We start from the raw sequence: 18,349 nt of genomic DNA, 5'->3' as shown, positions 1-18,349 counted from the left end.
AGAGTCCCCCTCTGGCCTGCTGCTTTGCTCTTTGATATGGCAGAAAGACTGAGATTCTGAACGGAGCCTTTTCCTTTTTCTTCTTCCAAATCTCTCTGGTAAGTCCCATCCGCATTCCATAGTCTCGTCATTCCCATATTTCATTTAAAGTGTGGCTTTATCTAGATAATAGAAAGCGGCGAAAGGAATCGCTGCGCAGTGAAGAAAGATTCAAATGCCACTTAGGCTTCTCTTGTCATAATGATTATTTCAGAATAGCTCTTTTAGGGATGCAAGACATTCAGAAGTACTGCCAGCCTTCAGGGTAGGCTGGGGAGCTTTCTTCAGCTCAAGGTCTGCATTCCTTACTGGGCAACCTTCTGTGAGAGAGGCTAGTTTCTACACATGATCACATACCTGCCTCATCCAGGTAAGCACATTCTGATACCCTCCAACATTTCTCCAATGAAAATAGGAATGTCCTATTACATAATATAATATTGTTGTTACAGTCGTGCCTTGGTTCGTGAACGCCTTGGTACTCATACGTTTTGACTCCTGAATGCCAAAAACCCTAAAGTAAGTGTTCTGGTTTCCGAACGTTCTTTGGAAGCCAAACATCCGACGCTGTTTCTGTGGCTTCTGACTGAGCGCAGGAAACTCCTGCAGCCAATCGGAATCCGTGCCTTGGTTTTTGAATGGTTCCAGGAGTCAAATGGACTCCCAGCATGGATTAAGTTCGACAACAAAGGTACCAGTGTATTTATATCCCACCCATCTGACTGGTTTGCCTCAGCCAATCTAGGTGGCTTCCAACATATATAAAAACATAATAAAACATTAAACATTAAAAAAAGATACTTCCCTATACAGGGCTGCCTTCAGATGTCTTCTAAAAGTTGTATAGTTACTTATCTCCTTGGCTCGGGGATCACATAACTCCATACCCTCTGATGAAAATAGGGACGTCCTAAGGAAAAGCGGGACATTCTGGGATCAAATCAGAAACTGGTACGGCTTCTGTAAATCTGTCCCTGGACAATAGGGGCACTTGGAGGGTTTGCATTCCAGCCATGCAAAAGCATTCAAGGAGGGTGCAAAGCAGAACTGGTGAGGGATGTGGTTTGGGCCTGGAAAGAGTCTCAAGGGCCAGATAAACAGGCCTGGAGGCCCACATTGGATCTTTCACTTACTTAAGAATGTAAGAAGAGCCAATGACCCATCTAGTCAATCATCTTGTTCTCACAGTGGCCAACCAGACACCTGTGGGAAGCTTACAAGCAGGACCTGAGTGTGATAGCAACCAGTGAGGCAGCACAGGTAGGGCAATGTTGCTCTCCCAGCTTCCCAACTGGGGCTTACTGGGAGAGAGGAGTGAGGCACAGAGGGCTTGATCTGGTGTGGCATGTGATGGCATAGTCAATCCAATGCTTTTGGATTGGATTGGGGGTGTTGTTGAGGGAGAGTTGCTGTTATTGATACTAATTTTTTGTATCTTTATTTTAGATCTTACAATTTACTGTATTTTTCCGTGTATAACATGACCCCATGTATAAGACGACCCCTATTCTGGGGAGCCCAAAATTACTCTTCCTAAGCCCAGAAGAGCAAGCAAGCAGCCTCCTTGCCGATGTTCCCTGCTCCCACCATGGCTGCAGGCCTCAGTTACTTACCATATTAACCTGTGTATAAGACGACCCCCAATTTATTACTAAAAAGTTTCAGGAGAAGAAAGGTTGTCTTATACATGGGAAAATATGGCATGTGGAGATTCTTCAATTTGGTTGTGGTTTTTTGATGTTTCACTTTTTGTTTATTACTTCCTTTGCTCTGTTGCAATTATGAACTGTTTTCATGGTGTGAGCTGCCTTGAGCATAGTTTGAACTATGGAAAGGTGACGTGCAAATAAAATGATGTATGTATATATGTGCTCCCATTGCCATGAACCACACTGGGCCTCACCCTTCCCCTCTCTCTTGACAAGCGCTAGTGACCTATTATGTTGGGAAGCTGGGAGAGCAATGGTGCTACACTGGCAACATCTTACCAGCTACTACACTTCTTACTTTTGATTCCCAGCTATTCAGAGGTTTACTGCCTCTGACAGTGGATGGCATAGTAGCCATTCTTAGCCTCACCCTCCATGAATCTGTCTAATTCCCCTTTAAAGCCATCTACGTTGGTGGTTTAGCTATGCGCTGTGTGAAGAGGGACTTTCTTTTGTCTGTCCCAAATCTTCCAACATTCAGCTTCATTGCATGTCCACAAGTTTTAGGCTGAATCTGTTGTTGTTGTTTAGTCGTTTAGTTGTGTCCGACTCTTCTTGACCCCATGGACCAGAGCACGCCAGGCACTTCTGTCTTCCACTGCCTCCCGCAGTTTGGTCAAACTCAAGCTGGTAGCTTCGAAAACACTGTCCAACCATCTCATCCTCTGTCGTCCCCTTCTCCTTGTGCCCTCCATCTTTCCCAACATCAGGGTCTTTTCCAGGGAGTCTTCTCTTCTCATGAGGTGGCCAAAGTATTGGAGCCTCAGCTTCACGATCTGTCCTTCCAGTGAGCACTCAGGGCTGATTTCCTTAAGAATGGATCGGTTTGATCTTCTTGCAGTCCATGGGACTCTCAAGAGTCTCCTCCAGCACCATAATTCAAAAGCATCAATTCTTTGGCGATCAGCCTTCTTTATGGTCCAGCTTTCACTTCCATGCATCACTACTGGGAAGTCTGAATCTAGACATTTTTAAAAATCGCTGTGAAAATGATTTTTTTTTTAAAAAAACCCCAATGCTTTAAAATATATATGGAATTTCCCATTAGCTTACCATCGCCATCTAGTGTTACATTTGTGTTATGCGCTTAAAACACACTCAAAACGTTATATTTGCAGATGTATAGCTGAGTCCCTAGTGTTATGAGGGAGAAAAACTTTTCTGTATCCACCTTCTCCACAGCATGCAGAATTCTATACATTTCTACCATGTCACTTCTTAATCTATTAATAGATTGATCTGTTATTAGTTTATTATCGATTAAAGTTTGCACTTCTTGGAACTGGGAAAAATAACAGCTGAAATATTTAAGCCAGAAGTTATGGGAATCGCTGTTGTCTTGGGTAGCTGTTAGCATATCAGCATCACACCAGCTGCAGTTATTTTAGTGCCAGCACATAAACAAGACAAAATTGTAATCTACAGTGAGCAGAAGATACCACTGCACCAGGCAAGGCAAAACTTTATTATGATCTAAAACATTTATACAAAAAGTGTTGCTAAGAGTTTAAAATGCAGCCTTAATTGAGAAATGCAAAATCAGCTATTCACATGCATTTTTTGTGTTACAGTATTTATCCCGTCTGCCACAATACCATAATCTCCAGATGTTAACGCATATTTTGATCGTAAGAGAAACAAGAAATATGAGCTTTGCAAACTTCTGTCACAAACCAGCATATGGTCACAATCCTTTAACTACTTAGAGGCTTGTTAAGTCACACCAAAGAAAATAAGAGCAGCTGATAAATAGGTCCCCAAGTCTCCTAACGTGTATCTATTTAAAAGTAGGAACATCTGTAAAAATTAAGCTTGAACTTGTGAAGGAGCAAGTTGGTCTATGACTTTCTCATAATTCTGAATAGTGCCAAAACTGATTCCCAAGATAATAAAGCAAAAAGGTGCTGCCTAATGAATGCATGTGTGGTAATAATTAGTGAAGGTGTCAAAATCTGGAATTGGGGAAGAATCAATAAATGCCCTTCAATTCAGAAAATAATGAGCTACTATGAGCCAAACTCAAATCTTCGCAGTCCTTAGTCCTCTTTCTAAGTGGGTCACCCTCACACCAGCCTGATAATTCAGGGTTCTAGAATCAGAGTTAAGAACCCATGTAGGATTCTGAGCTATTCAGAGATCAAACACAAGTAGAGCATCCCCATTGCAGAAGTTCAGCTTGAATACATGGAGACCTGCAGAGACAGGCCTCTGAGAACATAATGGAGGGGCAGGACCAAAGTTTGACACCCCCTCCCCCTGACAATTTGAATTGCATGAGAGGGAATGATTGAATAGGGCTTATAAAGAATGAACATTACGTTCCAGCACATGTGGTGGACGTGCAAGATAACAAATGCATTGTGGGAAATGATTTACAATGAGTTGGAAAAAAGGGTTTGGGGAAAAACCAGAGGCTTTTCTACTAGGTATTTTAGCTGCAGAGATTCTGAAGGAGCAGAAATGACTATTTTTGTACACAACGACAGCAGCGCAAATACTGGTGGCCCAGAGATGGAAAGACGATAAAGTTCTAACCAGAGACTAATGGCTGATGAAGATGATGGACCATGCCGAAATGGTGAAATTGACTGGGAAAATCAGAAACCAGGAAGAGAAGAACTTTAAGATGGAATGGGACAAATTTACAATATACTTAAGAGAACACTGTAAACGACTAAAAACTTTGGCAGGATTTGAGTAATGCTTGTAATATACAAAGAACTAATGGTAAAAATGGATTATTTGTTTAAAAAAATAGAGGAAATAAGGGAGGCAGTTGGGAAAAAAAGATTGATAATGATAACCATGGAAGGGCGGAGGGGAATCAAAGGACTCAGGGAATCCTAAATGATTATGTTGATGTGTAATGTTTGAATTCAAATTTGTTATGTATAACCCAATAAAAATATATTTAAAAATAAAAAATAAAGAATAAAGAATGAACATTTCATTCTTATATATAATGAAACATTTGTGATGATAGAAGATGGCTGAAGCTCACTAGAACATAACGGGATTGTGTTAATGCCATAGGAAAGGCATAACTAATTTTCTCCAGAGTAGAAAACAGTAGCTTTCGCCTTGTGATAATAAAACCCAGATGAGAGAACATGCCAATTGTGTGCCCACTTCTTGAATGCCTTAAATAATTTGGTATGATCTGAGTAGCTTTGGTACTCGTTTTGAAAGTAATTCACATATTTTAAAAAGTTCAGTAGTCTGACACTCTTGGCATAATCTCAAAAATCAATTTGAACTTCTATTTTCTTTTATCATTATTCATGTAAAATTAATTCAACGGCGCCAAATCCAAGAGCAAGCTAATCATTTTTGTTCTGTCTGATCAAACATTTTCTTTATAGCTTTTTTAATGAGTTTAGATAAATCTGCTTATTTACCGATGGGCTGATTAGTTAATTTATAGCATACCTTATTCATTTTTTTCGTATGGAAGGAGTAGCGGTTTTCTAGTTTCTTCGCAATATTCAAAGGGTTACCTGGGGCGGGCTCTTCCTTTCATAAATGAAACAGGTAAGGAAAGCTGGAGCAGCATCTCAGGTTGCAATAAGGCTTGCTCGTTGGTAAATTCAAGATGATATTGCAAAAAAATGTGTTCTGGAGAGCAATCCTGATGCTCTGATGTTGCCTGACGGAGGGGGGTAAGGATATGATAGAAGGACTCGTCTGTCATTGGGGGTGGGGGTGGGACTGTCTACAACCGAAGGCGCCCCTGCTGTGCCCACAGAGAACTTGGCAAGATGGACAATTTGGCAAGACTAACCACAGTTTTTCCCCCAGCCAGAATGATCTGGCAGGCTTTTAGATGTGGCAGTAGTTCCTGATCCTTCTTAGAATTGCTCTGTTTGAGTGCAGTCCTATGCATAGCTATCCAGAAGGAGAGAGGTATGAATCTCAGTTTCTCAACATTCACCCAAGCTTAAATTTAGTTCACCACATTGGCAAGTAAGATGTGACGTTTTAAGGATTGCTTGGCTGGTGAGGAATGCTTGCCCTGTTCCCACCCACCCCCTGAAATGTCACTACGTTTTACAAAGAAAGGCTTCTCCCCATTTGGATAAGAGTCTTCAGTCTTCTCGAGATGTTTTGCTTGTTTTATGAGTGGAAGCAGAAAACAAAAATGTAAAAAGATACCTTGCCGACTCTATAGCTGATTCAAATAGTCAGGGAACAGTTACAGCTCTTCTATATGGAGATCAGTGTGTGTGTGTTTCTGTGACAGTAAACCTGTGACTCTACTAGTGGGGTGGCATGCAGAAATTTAAAAGATGTGGCTTGTCCTCATCACTGCATTGTCATACTGGGAAAATCTGGGCCTGTTAAAACTGCTTCCTGTGATGCAGTTACTAATTTATCAAGAGGCATAGGAGCCCTGCCACGCTTCCAAAAGATGACAACCATGTGACTTTATTATATCAGACACTGATTCGACATTTGCAATCCTTAGGCAACTGCCAAGGGCTACAAGGCGGCCCCCACTGCTGGTGTCTGTCCCCTGTTCCCCCTTTATTTATTTTATTTTCCTGCTCAGGGACTCCAAGCCGCACCAGGCAGCTGGATCTACCCATCTTTTTAAAATTCACAGTCCTGCTCCTGTCTTAGCATTGCTCTGGGGCATTGTGGGAAATTCAAGTGTGGCAGATGATCTATGTTTATCCATGCGAGTTTGCGATGAGATGTTTGTTTAATGTTTCTGTTTTGGATTTCACATATTTCATGAGGCTAGTTTAGCCTGAGGAAAGCAGGAGATTAGCAAATGTTAAGTTGTCACGGGTGAGGCAGTTTTGGGCGCGCACGGCAACTGTTGCTAAGGGGTTTGGAAGGCTGGGAAAGTTGGGGAATCTAGCCAGAGAGAGCAAAGAGATGGAGGGTTTGTTGTGAATGTATGGAGTGCATCTGGTGAAGCGCTATGGCATCATGCAGGATGCGCTATTGGCATCAAATGTTGCACCAGCCCCTCATGCACCCATGTGAAAATGACTCACACTTCAGAACTTATCACCTCAGAAGCAGAGAAACAGCTTCTAGCCTAACATTCTAGGGGATGATTTTTCAAGCTTGTTGAGGGGTTACGCCTTGATTCCTTGGCCGCCATTCCTCTGAGTGGCTGTTACAGATTTGGGAGCTGTTTCGAATTAACACCTTGATAAAAAAAGATTCAGGCTGCTGGCGTACGCTCTAGACTTAAGTTCAGCAGGTATTCAAAACAAGATAGTGTTTTGCTAGCTACGAAGACCAGGACAAAGGCAATATTTGGAACATTCCAGTTATTGCTGATGGCCAAGACAAAGATCCAGATGACATTGTGAGATGTTGAAGAAAGTGTCAAAGGGTTTGTTTTTCTGCTCGTCTGTGTAGACAGTGTTTTGGATTCTCAGCTGCCGTTCTAGATATGATGCTTGTCCCTTGCAAAGCTGTAAAGCAGAGAGATGTGGCATCTGGTACTGATTTTGCCAGTTGCCTTTTGCCCACTCATGCTGTAAGCAGGATTTCTGTTTTGATCCACAACAAATAGGTAAAGGAAGGTATGCTGGCACCAGTAGTATGGGGCTGTGTGTGCACTGTTCCTTTGGAGCACAGTCTTTCCCTCAAAGAATTCTGGGCAGTACAGTTTGTTTAGGGTTGCTGGAATTGTAACATTGAGGAGTAAACTACAGGGTCCAGAATTCTTTGGCAGAGAGAATAAGATTGGAATGTATTTTAAAGGTATAGTTGTTGTTGCTGCTGCTGTTGTTAGACTTTATATACTGCCCTATACCCGGAGGTCTCAGGGCAGTTCACAGAACAAAATCAAGATATAAAACCATTATAATTTGTTTAAGAGACCACTGTAAGCAGATGAAAACATTAGCAGGATTTTAATCTCACTTGTAATGTAACAAACGCTATGGTCAATATAGTTAGATATAAAACGTAGACTATGAAATAACATGCAGTTGGAAATGTTGACAATAGGACCCATGGAGGGGGTGGGGTGAAGTCTCGAGATTCAGAGAAATCTCATTTTATAGATATGTATTTGGTATTGTAATTAATTTACATTTGTAAAATCAAATAAAAATGATTTCAAAATATAAAACCACAAAATATATAATCAAAATAAAAAACACCAACCCAATAACACCCCCCCAAAAAAGAACCACATTTTGTAAGGGCAAAGGATGTACATCACCTGGTCTTTCTGAGTGCCAGGTGGACAGGTAGCAATGCCTTTGGTTTGTGGTACCCACTAATATATATTTGATCAAGTCTAGGAATAAGAAACCTGGTTCCCCATGTTAGGATATAGTTCCATTCCACCTTAAAAGGGTCAGGCATGACTGTTGTGTATCACATTCCTGTTTACTCCAGCACAGTCTGCTGGGAACTTCCGTTGTATTTTGCTTTTGCTATATTGCTGTTTTTTGCTGGAGACGAAGGAAAGCAGACATGTTTTCCTTCGTTCCTGAACTATGCTGAATAAAATGCTGTATATTATGCTTGCACCTCTCTCTGTCCGCCTCATTTGCTGTGTGATGATTTACACACTCTGATGATAGAGTGTGCACGGGTCTCTAAACTTATCTGAGGCTCATGTCGCTGTTTGATGCTGCTCCAAGGGAGACTGGCTGCCGGCCGGTGGCTGGAGCCAGCTGGCGGCCTGCCTGATGCCTGCCTGATGCCCCCTCTTCCCGGCAGTATCCCAACAACAGGGTTATGGGCCCAGCACGCTTCCGCTGCACCACTCTGCTCGCATCATCATCATCATTATTTGACACCCCACAGATCCTTGCCTTGTGCTCTTGTGATGCTAGCCTTGTCTTCTTCACGCAGCGCATAGTTAAATGATGAAACTTCCTCACGCAGGAGGCATTGATGGCCATCAACCTAGATGGCTTCGAAAGAGGCGAAGACAATTTCATGGAGGAGAGGACTATTGGTGGTCATTAGCTATGATGGCTATCCTCTGCCTCAACAGTTGGAGGCTGAGATGCTTCTGAATACCAGTTGCTGGAAACCAGAAGAGGGGAGAGTGCTCTTGGGCTCGAATCCTGCTTGTGGGTTTACTAGGGGCATCTGGCTGGCCCCTGTGAGAACCCACCAGGCTCATCTTGTGTTTATGAAGTGTGAGTGGGGAGCTCCTCCTGTTGCTCAGTCTCACTTCAGTCTAAGCCCATCCCTCCTAAGACTTCATGCTTCTGATCTTGGGGGGGGGGGGAGAAAATAAGGATCAAAACAGTCATACCGCATGTGTCACCAAGGAATGACTATATGTCCTTTGGTGCTCTCACAGCAAGGATGCGGGGGGAGTGCAGGTGAATAGAGCGCAGGAAGTGAAATCATCCCAAAGACCAGGTAGGAAGGTAGGACATGGGATTACACACACCCTGCTGATGCCAGAGATTTAGGAGCAAACATTTCCTTTGTACACACCTGGGATTCACCACACACTGATGAAGCAGACAGTTTTCAAATCAGAATGAACCTATTTTGGGGAGGAACCACATCAGAATGCAGAAACTTCGAGATACGTGTGGATCTTGGCTAACATCTGTTTACATCGACTCAAAAACCAGCAGTGGGAATGTCAGGTTAACCACTAGTGTGTATACAGCCTAAGTACTTGGAAAGCATAAATTGAAAGGTTTAGGTTTTTCCAAGTTGAAAACTGAAGTCTCACCCCAACTTCTCCAGCTGTTAAAAAGTTCCAAATTCTAAATCTAACCCTCCCAAGCTGAAGGCTTGGGAGAGAGAAATTGGAACAGTGTCTCTTTTTGTCCTCAGGAAACCTACTGCAGAAAACAATCTCTGCCGATCTCCCTTTCCGCACAGTACACAATAGCTCATAGTCAGGAAAAGGCACATCATTATCAGTGCTGTGCTCTGAGGAATGCCTCCTACAGTGGCGCTGGCTGGTGAGAACTGATGGGAATGAAAACAAGGCTGCCTCCTTTTTTTCTCACACCAAGATCAACTCCTGATCATACATTTGCAAGTAAAATAAAAATAAAAATCCTCACACACCAAACATTCCCAATTCATCTTCTTACCTTCACTTTGCTGTGCAGTATTACAGTAGTACCTCAGGTTAAGTACTTAATTTGTTCTGGAGGTTGGTTCTTAACCTGAAACTGTTCTTAACCTGAGGTACCACTTTATCTAATGGGGCCTCCTGCTGCTGCTGCGCTGCCGCCACACAATTTCTGTTCTCATCCTGAAGCAAAGTTCTTAACCCAAGGTACTATTTCTGGGTTAGCAGAGTTTGTAACCTGAAGTGTCTGTAACCTGAAGCGTCTGTAACCCAAGGTACCACTGTATTATTATTATTAGTTAATTTTGTATACCATCCCTCATCTCATAGATCTCAGAGCAGTTCACAACATAAAAATACGAGATATAAACACAAAATACATTCACAAACCAAACCAAACCAAAACAAAACAACAATCCCCTTCCCCATTGCCTGGTTTCCACACAATTCTCTCCTTTTGCCAGAGCTGCAGGTAAAGGTGCACAGTTTTGTCCCCAGCCTAAAATCCCTCAGGTCATCAGGTCAAAATTCACTGTAGTTCAAACCCTGGAGCTTGAGACATTCTGAGTTTTATAGCTGAGTATTACCAGTGGGTAGGTGACAGTGACATTTAGGGCATACCAGGTGAAGACCTAATCCTATTTCATAGGAACACAGCATACACAAAGTCAGATTATTTGTCTACCTAGGCTGGTCTAAGGCACAGGTCATTCCCATCATCTGCTACCACCTTCCATCTGATATTTGAAGATGGCTATCATCGTATCTCCTCTCAGTCTCCTCTTATCCAGGCTGAAGATGCCCAACTCCCTCAACTGTTACTAGTAGGACTTGGTTTCCAGATGATCCTTGATCATCTTGGTTGCCCTCCTCCACGCACGTTCCAGCTTGTATATCCTTCTTAAATTGTGGAGCCCAGAACTGGACACAGGATTCCAGGTGTGGCCTGAGACTAGAAAGGGCTAGAGAAGATTAAAGCCCTAGATCAGGGATGGAGAACCCTCAGATGTTGTTGCACTCCAACTCCCACCCATCTCACTTAGCGTGGTCAGTAGTTGTGAATGGGGGGAGCTATAGTTCAGCCCTTTCCTTGTCCCAGACAACATCCACCAGTCACTGTATGCTGTGCTAGGTAGTCCAACTATCTGGCCTGGGGGAAAGGCAGCTTTTTGTGCTCTTAAAAATAAATATCCTACTGAAAACCTTGTTCTTTAGGCATTACATCCCCAAATATATATTCTTCAAATCCACATGGAAAGGGAGTGTGACTTTGACACTTTATCGCTGCTTAGAGGAGGTCTGTCAGTGCTGTCAAGTTCTGTGCTGAGTTCTGTACATTTTTCTAATAGGCAAGGTTATAAAAATAAATTCCCTCGAAAGGATTTTAATGTTGACTGATACCCGCAACCTGCAATTATTCTCAATGCATTTTGCGCAACATAATTAAATGTTAACCTGGGGGCAAGCAGATCAAATGAGGCATGCGGCAGAATAAATCAGAAGGCTGAGGCTCTTTGTCCTCCACGAGATGGCACACTTTTCTTAGGTTAACAGGAGTGTATGGATGGAAGCTGGTCACTTGCTCTGTTAGAAACATTACATGCTTAACATGACTTTTGCTGAGTGATTTCACAACTGCATTGGAAAGCCAGATCCTCGCGGAATGTGCTGTAGTTGGAGGAGCCCAAAAACTAAAGGAAGCACTCCTGCAGTCCGTGGGAATGGTCATAAGGATCCATTTGAACTTACCTCATCTTTGTCCTGAGTGGGCTACCGTCACAAAGGCAGGGATGACAGACATCACCCCTCATTTCACCTCCCTGGAGTTTTCCTCCACAGAGCTACAATTCCCAGAGTTCCCTGGGAACAGGGGTCTCCTAACAATTCTTGGCACCCTTAGCAAACTACAGTTCCCATGATTCTTTGGGGGGAAGCCATGACCGTTTAAGTGGTATGATAATGTGAAGTACAGATAGGGCCATTGCCTTTGTTAATTCAAGCTTGCTACTTGATCGGTTTTTCACAGCGCAATCTTATGCAAGTACCAATCCTATACCCACTGAGTGTCCTATACCCTTGGAAATGTATGCCCACTTACCTGGGAGTGAGCCCCACTGAACTCAATAGGATTTACTTCCTTGTGGGCATGTATAGGACTGAACCATAAGAATGCTGCATTCAAAAATATAACAATCAGCAGGAACACCTTGCCTTCAGGACTATTTGCATCGCTCAAAACGTTTAGAAAGTAAAGCACAGATACAGTAAGTTGAATTCCATTAGGAACAAAGGAACAATGATCTATGGGAGAAATCAATCCTTGAAGTTACTGGAAACTATGACTGAAAATGTGATTGAGTACTCTAATCATTCTGATTCACCCTAAATAAAGGTTTGAAAATTATATTCAATTGAATTCAAGAAATAAGAATGGGAAGGCTCACTTAAGCATCTTAGATAATTTCTCTAATTGCTCATAATTGCAGATGAAGGTAAAATTGCTCATTTATTAATCTGTTATGACAGTTTGCTACTGAAGTCCTTGCAGTAAATTTCTTGAAAAATATTTATTCCCGAGTTGGTAGTGATATAATCCACCATCTGGGATTTAAGGGAAGAGTTTACAAATCAGATGATCAGGTTTCTACAGGGCTGGATTTAGGTTTGATGAGGCCCTAAGCTACTGAAGGTAATGGGGCCCTTTATATGTCTAGCTGTCCTTTGACAACAACAAATTGTCGCTGTTTTTTGTGTTGAATATGCTATATGCTAATTTATGGACTTAATTTATGGATGCGGGTGGCGCTGTGGTCTAAACCACTGAGCCTCTTGGGCTTGCGATCAGAAGGTCAGCAGTTTGAATCCCCAAGACGGGGTGAGCTCCCATTGCTCTGTCCCAGCGTCTGCCAACCTAGCAGTTCGAAAGCACTCTAGTGCAAGTAGATAAATAGGTACCACTGTGGCGGGAAGGTAAACAGTGTTTCCATGTGCTCTGGCTTCCATCACGGTGTCCCATTGCACCAGAAGCGGTTTGGTCATGCTGGCCACATGACCCAGAAAGCTGTCTGTGGACAAACGCCGGCTCCCTTGGCCTGAAAGTGAGGTGAGTGCCACAACCCCATAGTTGCCTTTGACTGGACTTAAGCATCCAGGGGTCCTTTACCTTTTTACCTTTACCTTTATGGACCTAATAGGTATCTAAAGCCATTTGCACATAACAAAATAGGTATTTTATCAAAGTAATTGTTAAGAAGAAGTATATTAATAGTGAAATAATTATTAAGCTCTAACTTAAAATGATTTTTATTCATAACAAACTTAATAACGCAAACCCTTTTTTCCTTTAATTTTTTTGGGGGCCCCCAAGAGAGTGGGGCCCTAAGCTATAGCTTGTTTAGCTTATACGTAAATCCGGCATTGGGTTTCTAACCAGGTTTGAGAATGACTTCAGCATGGAAGACTCCTACGACTTTCTTGTTGTTCTCTCTCCACTTTTGTGAGAGGGTGCTGCCATGTCCACACTGCACAAAGCATCGTTTGTAATGTAGCAATTTTAGTTGCATTTACATCCACCGTATTTCATCCATACCAGGGGGGAGAGCATGGTGGAACATGCCTGTCCCATACATTAGACATTCCCCTTTCTCCCTGCTTCCCATCCACTCACAGCACCATCTTTCTAAGTATATGTACAATCACGGAGCACATTTTAAAATCCTTCGTCCACAGGAGGCCTGTCTCTTTCTGCATGGTTGGGATCAGGAGTTCCTCAGGGATTTAAAACCAATGTACCCATATGCCCAACGAGGAAATAAAACACTATCCCTAAATGTGTTAAGACAACACGCTCCCCCTAAGTAATATAAAACAATACAAGCTGGGAAGCAAAGTTTCCCTGTCATTTCTAATGCTATTTCAGGTATAAGTGGGAAGAAGGAGAAACTTTGCATAGAAACCATTTTCTGGGGAGCTGCTCACAGAAATCAAGTTGGTCCTTGCCCAAGAAGAAGAAGAAGAATGTTTGACAGCCTTTCGTTGTTATGCAGGTTTTGTTTCCCTTATCTCTGATGAGTCTCCATTTGGCTGCAGCGTTTATGCAGTTAGTGTAATAACCACAGATTTCAGAATGATAAAGCTCATGCGCTTCTGTGTGACTGATGTCCACTGCCACCCCTTTTACCTTGGCGGAGATTAGCATCCCTTTAGAATGCATGCGGAAAGACAAGATTGCAAGAACCTGCTTGAGAGTGGAAAAAAGAAACTTCCCAGGGTCTGGCTTTTCTCTAGATTCTCCTACTTTGCCAACATGGATATACTTTAACAGACATTTAAGTGAACATATGCACATTTTATGCAGATCAGCTGCCTCTTTTTGTCCTTTTTTGTGTGATGCACTCTTTTTTTATAAAGGGTTTTCATGCCTTCTTCCATTGGCAGAGCAGCCGGACAATTAGCAGAGCCGGCCCTGCCATTTGACAGGGTGAGGTTGCAGCCTCAAGCGACTGATTTGGGGTGTTACGAAAGGGCAGAAAATGGTTATATTATATTAAGATTGTTTATTATATTTTTACTGTTGGGGAGACGCACTTGTGGGATTTTCTGCCTCATGTCCAGCACTAATAATAATAATAATAATAATAATAATAATAATAATAATAATAATTTTATTATGTGTACCCTGCCCATCTGACTGGGCTGCCGCAGCCACTCTGGGAGGCCTCCAGCATGTACAAAAACATCATAAAACATTAAAAGCTGCCTTCAGATGTCTTCTAAAGGTTGCACAGTTACTTATCTCTTTGAAATCTGATGGGAGGGCGCTCCGCAGGGTGGGTGCCACTACCAAGAAGGCCCTCTGCTTGGTTCGCTTAAACCTCACTTCTCACTGTAAGGGAACCACCAGAAGGCTCTTGGAGCTGGACCTCCATGTCTGGGCTGGATGACAGTCGCTTGGCTGGCCTTGAACACTACAGTGGTACCTCGGTTTATGAACTTAATCTGTTCCGGAAGTCCGTTCTTAAACCAAAACCGTTCTTAAACTGAGGCACGTTTTCCCTAATGAGGCCTCTTGCTGCCGGTGCCCTTTCACCATTCGGATTCTGTTTTTTTTTTAATTATTTTTTTATTAAAGGTTTTTATAACAGTAACAAACATATAACAAATACATAAACAGACATAAACAAAAACAAAACAAAAAACATGTACCATTTCATATCTTAATTTCTTATACCTTTCTTCCCCGACTTCCTCATGCTTCCCTTTTCTGTATTCCAAATTCTTATCAATTACTCAGCAAATCTTCCCTTATTTTAATTTAAATTTAATCTTTCCTTATTCTCCTTGTCTTAACCCTTACTAATAGTAACCGTTTACTTTCCAGTCCAACATCATTCTAACTTTCATTAATTTTGTAGTATTTCTTTAAATAGTCCTTAAACTTTTTCCATTCTTCTTGCGCTGCTTCTCTTCCCTGGTTTCGGATTCTGCTCGTCATTTCTGCCAGGCCCATGTAGTCTATCACCTTCATCTGCCATTCTTCCAGTGTGGGTAGTTCTTGTATCTTCCAGTACTTTGCAATACTCTAGCTGCTGTTGTAGCGTACAAAAAGAAAGTTATATCCGTCTTTAACACCCCCGTCCGACAATGCCCAAGAGAAAGGCCTCTGGTTTCTTAGGGAAAGTATATTTAAATACCTTTTTAAGTTCATTATAGATCATTTCCCAGAATGCCTTAATCTTCGGGCACGTCCACCAAAGGTGAAAAAATGTACCTTCCTTTTCTTTACATTTCCAACATTTGTTATCAGGCAAGTGGTAAATCTTTGCAAGCTTGACTGGGGTTATGTACCACCTATATATCATTTTCATAATGTTTTCTCTCAGAGCATTACATGCCGTAAATTTCATCCCGGTGGTCCACAACTTCTCCCAATCAGCAAACAAAATATTATGACCAATGTCCTGAGCCCATTTAATCATAGCTGATTTAACCGTTTCGTCTTGTGTATTCCATTTCAGCAGCAAATTGTACATTTTTGACAAATTCTTAGTACTGGGTTCTAACAATTCTGTCTCCAATTTTGATTTTTCCACCTGGAAGCCAATTTTACTGTCCAATTTAAACGCTTCATTTATTTGATGATAGTGCAGCCAATCTCTCACCTTCCCTTTTAATTTCTCAAAACTCTGCAATCTCAATTTATCCCCTTCCTTTTCCAAGATTTCCCAGTATTTTGGCCACTTCGACTCCATGTTTAATTTTTTAACTGCCTTAGCTTCCATTGGCGACAGCCACCTTGGAGTTTTATTTTCCAGCAGATCTTTATATCTAATCCAAACATTTAATAGTGCTTTTCTGGCAATATGGTTTTTAAAACTTTTATGTGCTTTAACCTTGTCATACCACAAATATGCATGCCACCCAAAAATGTTATTAAAACCTTCCAAATCCAAAATATCTGTGTTTTCAAGAAGTAGCCATTCTTTCAGCCAGCAGAAAGCTGCCGCTTCATAATAAAGTTTAAAGTCTGGCAGGGCAAACCCCCCTCTTTCCTTTGAATCCGTTAATATCTTAAATTTAATTCTGGGCCTCTTGCCCTGCCAGACAAATTTAGATATGTCTTTTTGCCACTTCTTGAAACAATCCATTTTCTCCATTATTTGCAATGCTTGAAACAAAAACAACATTCTTGGCAATACATTCATCTTTATAACTGCGATTCGACCTAACAAGGAAAGCTTTAAGTTTGACCAGATCTCCAAATCTTTTTTCACTTCTATCCAAGTTTTATCATAATTGTCTTTAAATAAGTTCACATTCTTAGCTGTCATGTTTATACCCAAATATTTCACTTTTTTAACCACGGTCAACCCTGTCTCATTCTGAAACCTTTCTTTTTCAGTCTGTGTTAAATTTTTCTCTAGTACCTTTGTCTTTAACTTATTCAGTTTAAATCCTGCCAATTGACCAAACTCTTGGATTATTTCCAAAACTCTTTTCGTACTAGCTTCTGGCTCTTGCAATGTAAGTACTAAGTCATCTGCAAATGCTCTCAATTTATATTGTTTAGCTCCGACCTGAATCCCTTTAACCAACTGGTCCCTCCTAATCATATTAAGCAAAACCTCCAGGACCGATATAAAAAGTAGTAGGGAAATAGGGCACCCCTGATGTGTCCCTTTTTCAATCTTGAACTCTTCTGTAACCACGTTATTTACAATTAATTTTGCTTTCTGTTCAGAATATATTGCACCTATACCATTCTCGAACCCTTGGCCTACCCCCATCCCCCGGAGGTTCTTCAGCATAAAATTCCAAGAAATGTTGTCAAAGGCTTTCTCGGCATCCACAAATATCAAAACAGCCTTAGTGTTTATATTCACTTCCAACTTTTCCAAAATGTCAATTATATTCCTTACATTGTCCGACAAATGCCTTTTCGGGAGAAAGCCTGCTTGGTCCCCATGAATCTCCTCCATCAAAACTCTTTTCAATCTTTTTGCTAAAATATCAGCAAAAATTTTATAATCCACATTTAGTAACGAGATGGGTCGGTAGTTTTTAAGTTGAGTCTTTTCAGTCTCTGTCTTTGGTATAAGTGTAATGTAGGCCTCTCTCCACGTATCGGGTGCCCTTTTCCCCTTCATAATCTCATTGCAGACTTCCTTCAGGGGTTGTATCAATCCTTCCTTCAAAACTTTGTAGTACTTGGAAGTCAGTTCACCATTCGGATTCTGTTCTTAGACTGAGGCAAAGTTCTCAAACCAGGACACTACTTCCGGTTTTGCAGAGTTCATAAACCGAATTGTTTGTAAACAGAACAGTTCTTAAACCGAGGTACCACGGTATGCACTTTTCTTAAACCAAGGTATAGGGGGAAGGAAAGTCCACCTGCAGCAAAATGTCTTGGGTCAGCCCTGACAATTAGGAATTCTGAGGATTTATTTATTTATTTGGTGGGGGGAGCAACTTTTTGTAGGTTCTAAAGCAGTGGTTAATTTTCAAAGAAACATCAAACCTGCCAGCCAGGCATGACTCTGGTCTGGAATGTTACGTATGCTTGTTTATTTGTGCATTGGAATGGGAAAAAAACCTCTGTATGTGTATTGCTAAAGGTTTAACATTGGAAAATTCCATTGAAACTAAGCAGGAGCAGCAGAGTACCTAAGAAGTTTATAATCAACCAAGAATGTATCTCTGCTGCTCTCTCATGATGTATTTAGCTTATATCATGTGGGATATTCAGTTGTGAATCTTCGTTTTGTGTGAGTTGGTCTTTGTTTTCTCTCTGAGGCACTGGAGAAGAAAGGATGTGCAAATGATTCTCTCCAGGAACACAGCCTCAGGCTTCTAATGGAGGCTGTGAGAGAGACAGAGCTTTGATTTCAGTTCCAGATAAAACTATCTTCTATTTCTAAGATGCAGTACTTGTGCTTGGATAAAAACATAACATTATGCAACTATTTGGATGTAACACTGTTGTTTTAAGTGTCTGTTTTGAAACAAGTTCTGTTGGTAAAGCTTTTGAATCATATTTTTGGACTGGACAGCTTTTATTCATACTATTGCTTCC

The 18,349-nt window shown here is 41.5% G+C and overlaps 2 long non-coding RNA genes across 2 annotated transcripts in view; both read left to right on the top strand.

Moving 5' to 3' along the window:
* LOC310742845 overlaps positions 1 to 18,349 on the top strand; it is a 164,190-nt gene that overhangs the window by 115,642 nt on the left and 30,199 nt on the right. The gene's annotated exons all lie outside the window — the stretch shown is intronic.
* Positions 13,701 to 18,310, top strand: LOC310742839. Its single transcript, XR_014538721.1, has 2 exons — positions 13,701 to 13,828; positions 18,079 to 18,310. It is a non-coding gene; the product is annotated as an uncharacterized lncRNA (long non-coding RNA).

Source organism: Podarcis filfolensis, assembly GCF_964270895.1.
Source record: "Podarcis filfolensis genome assembly, chromosome: 10".
NCBI classification, from domain to species: Eukaryota; Metazoa; Chordata; class Lepidosauria; order Squamata; family Lacertidae; genus Podarcis; species Podarcis filfolensis.
This window is presented reverse-complemented; position numbering and strand designations above follow the sequence as displayed.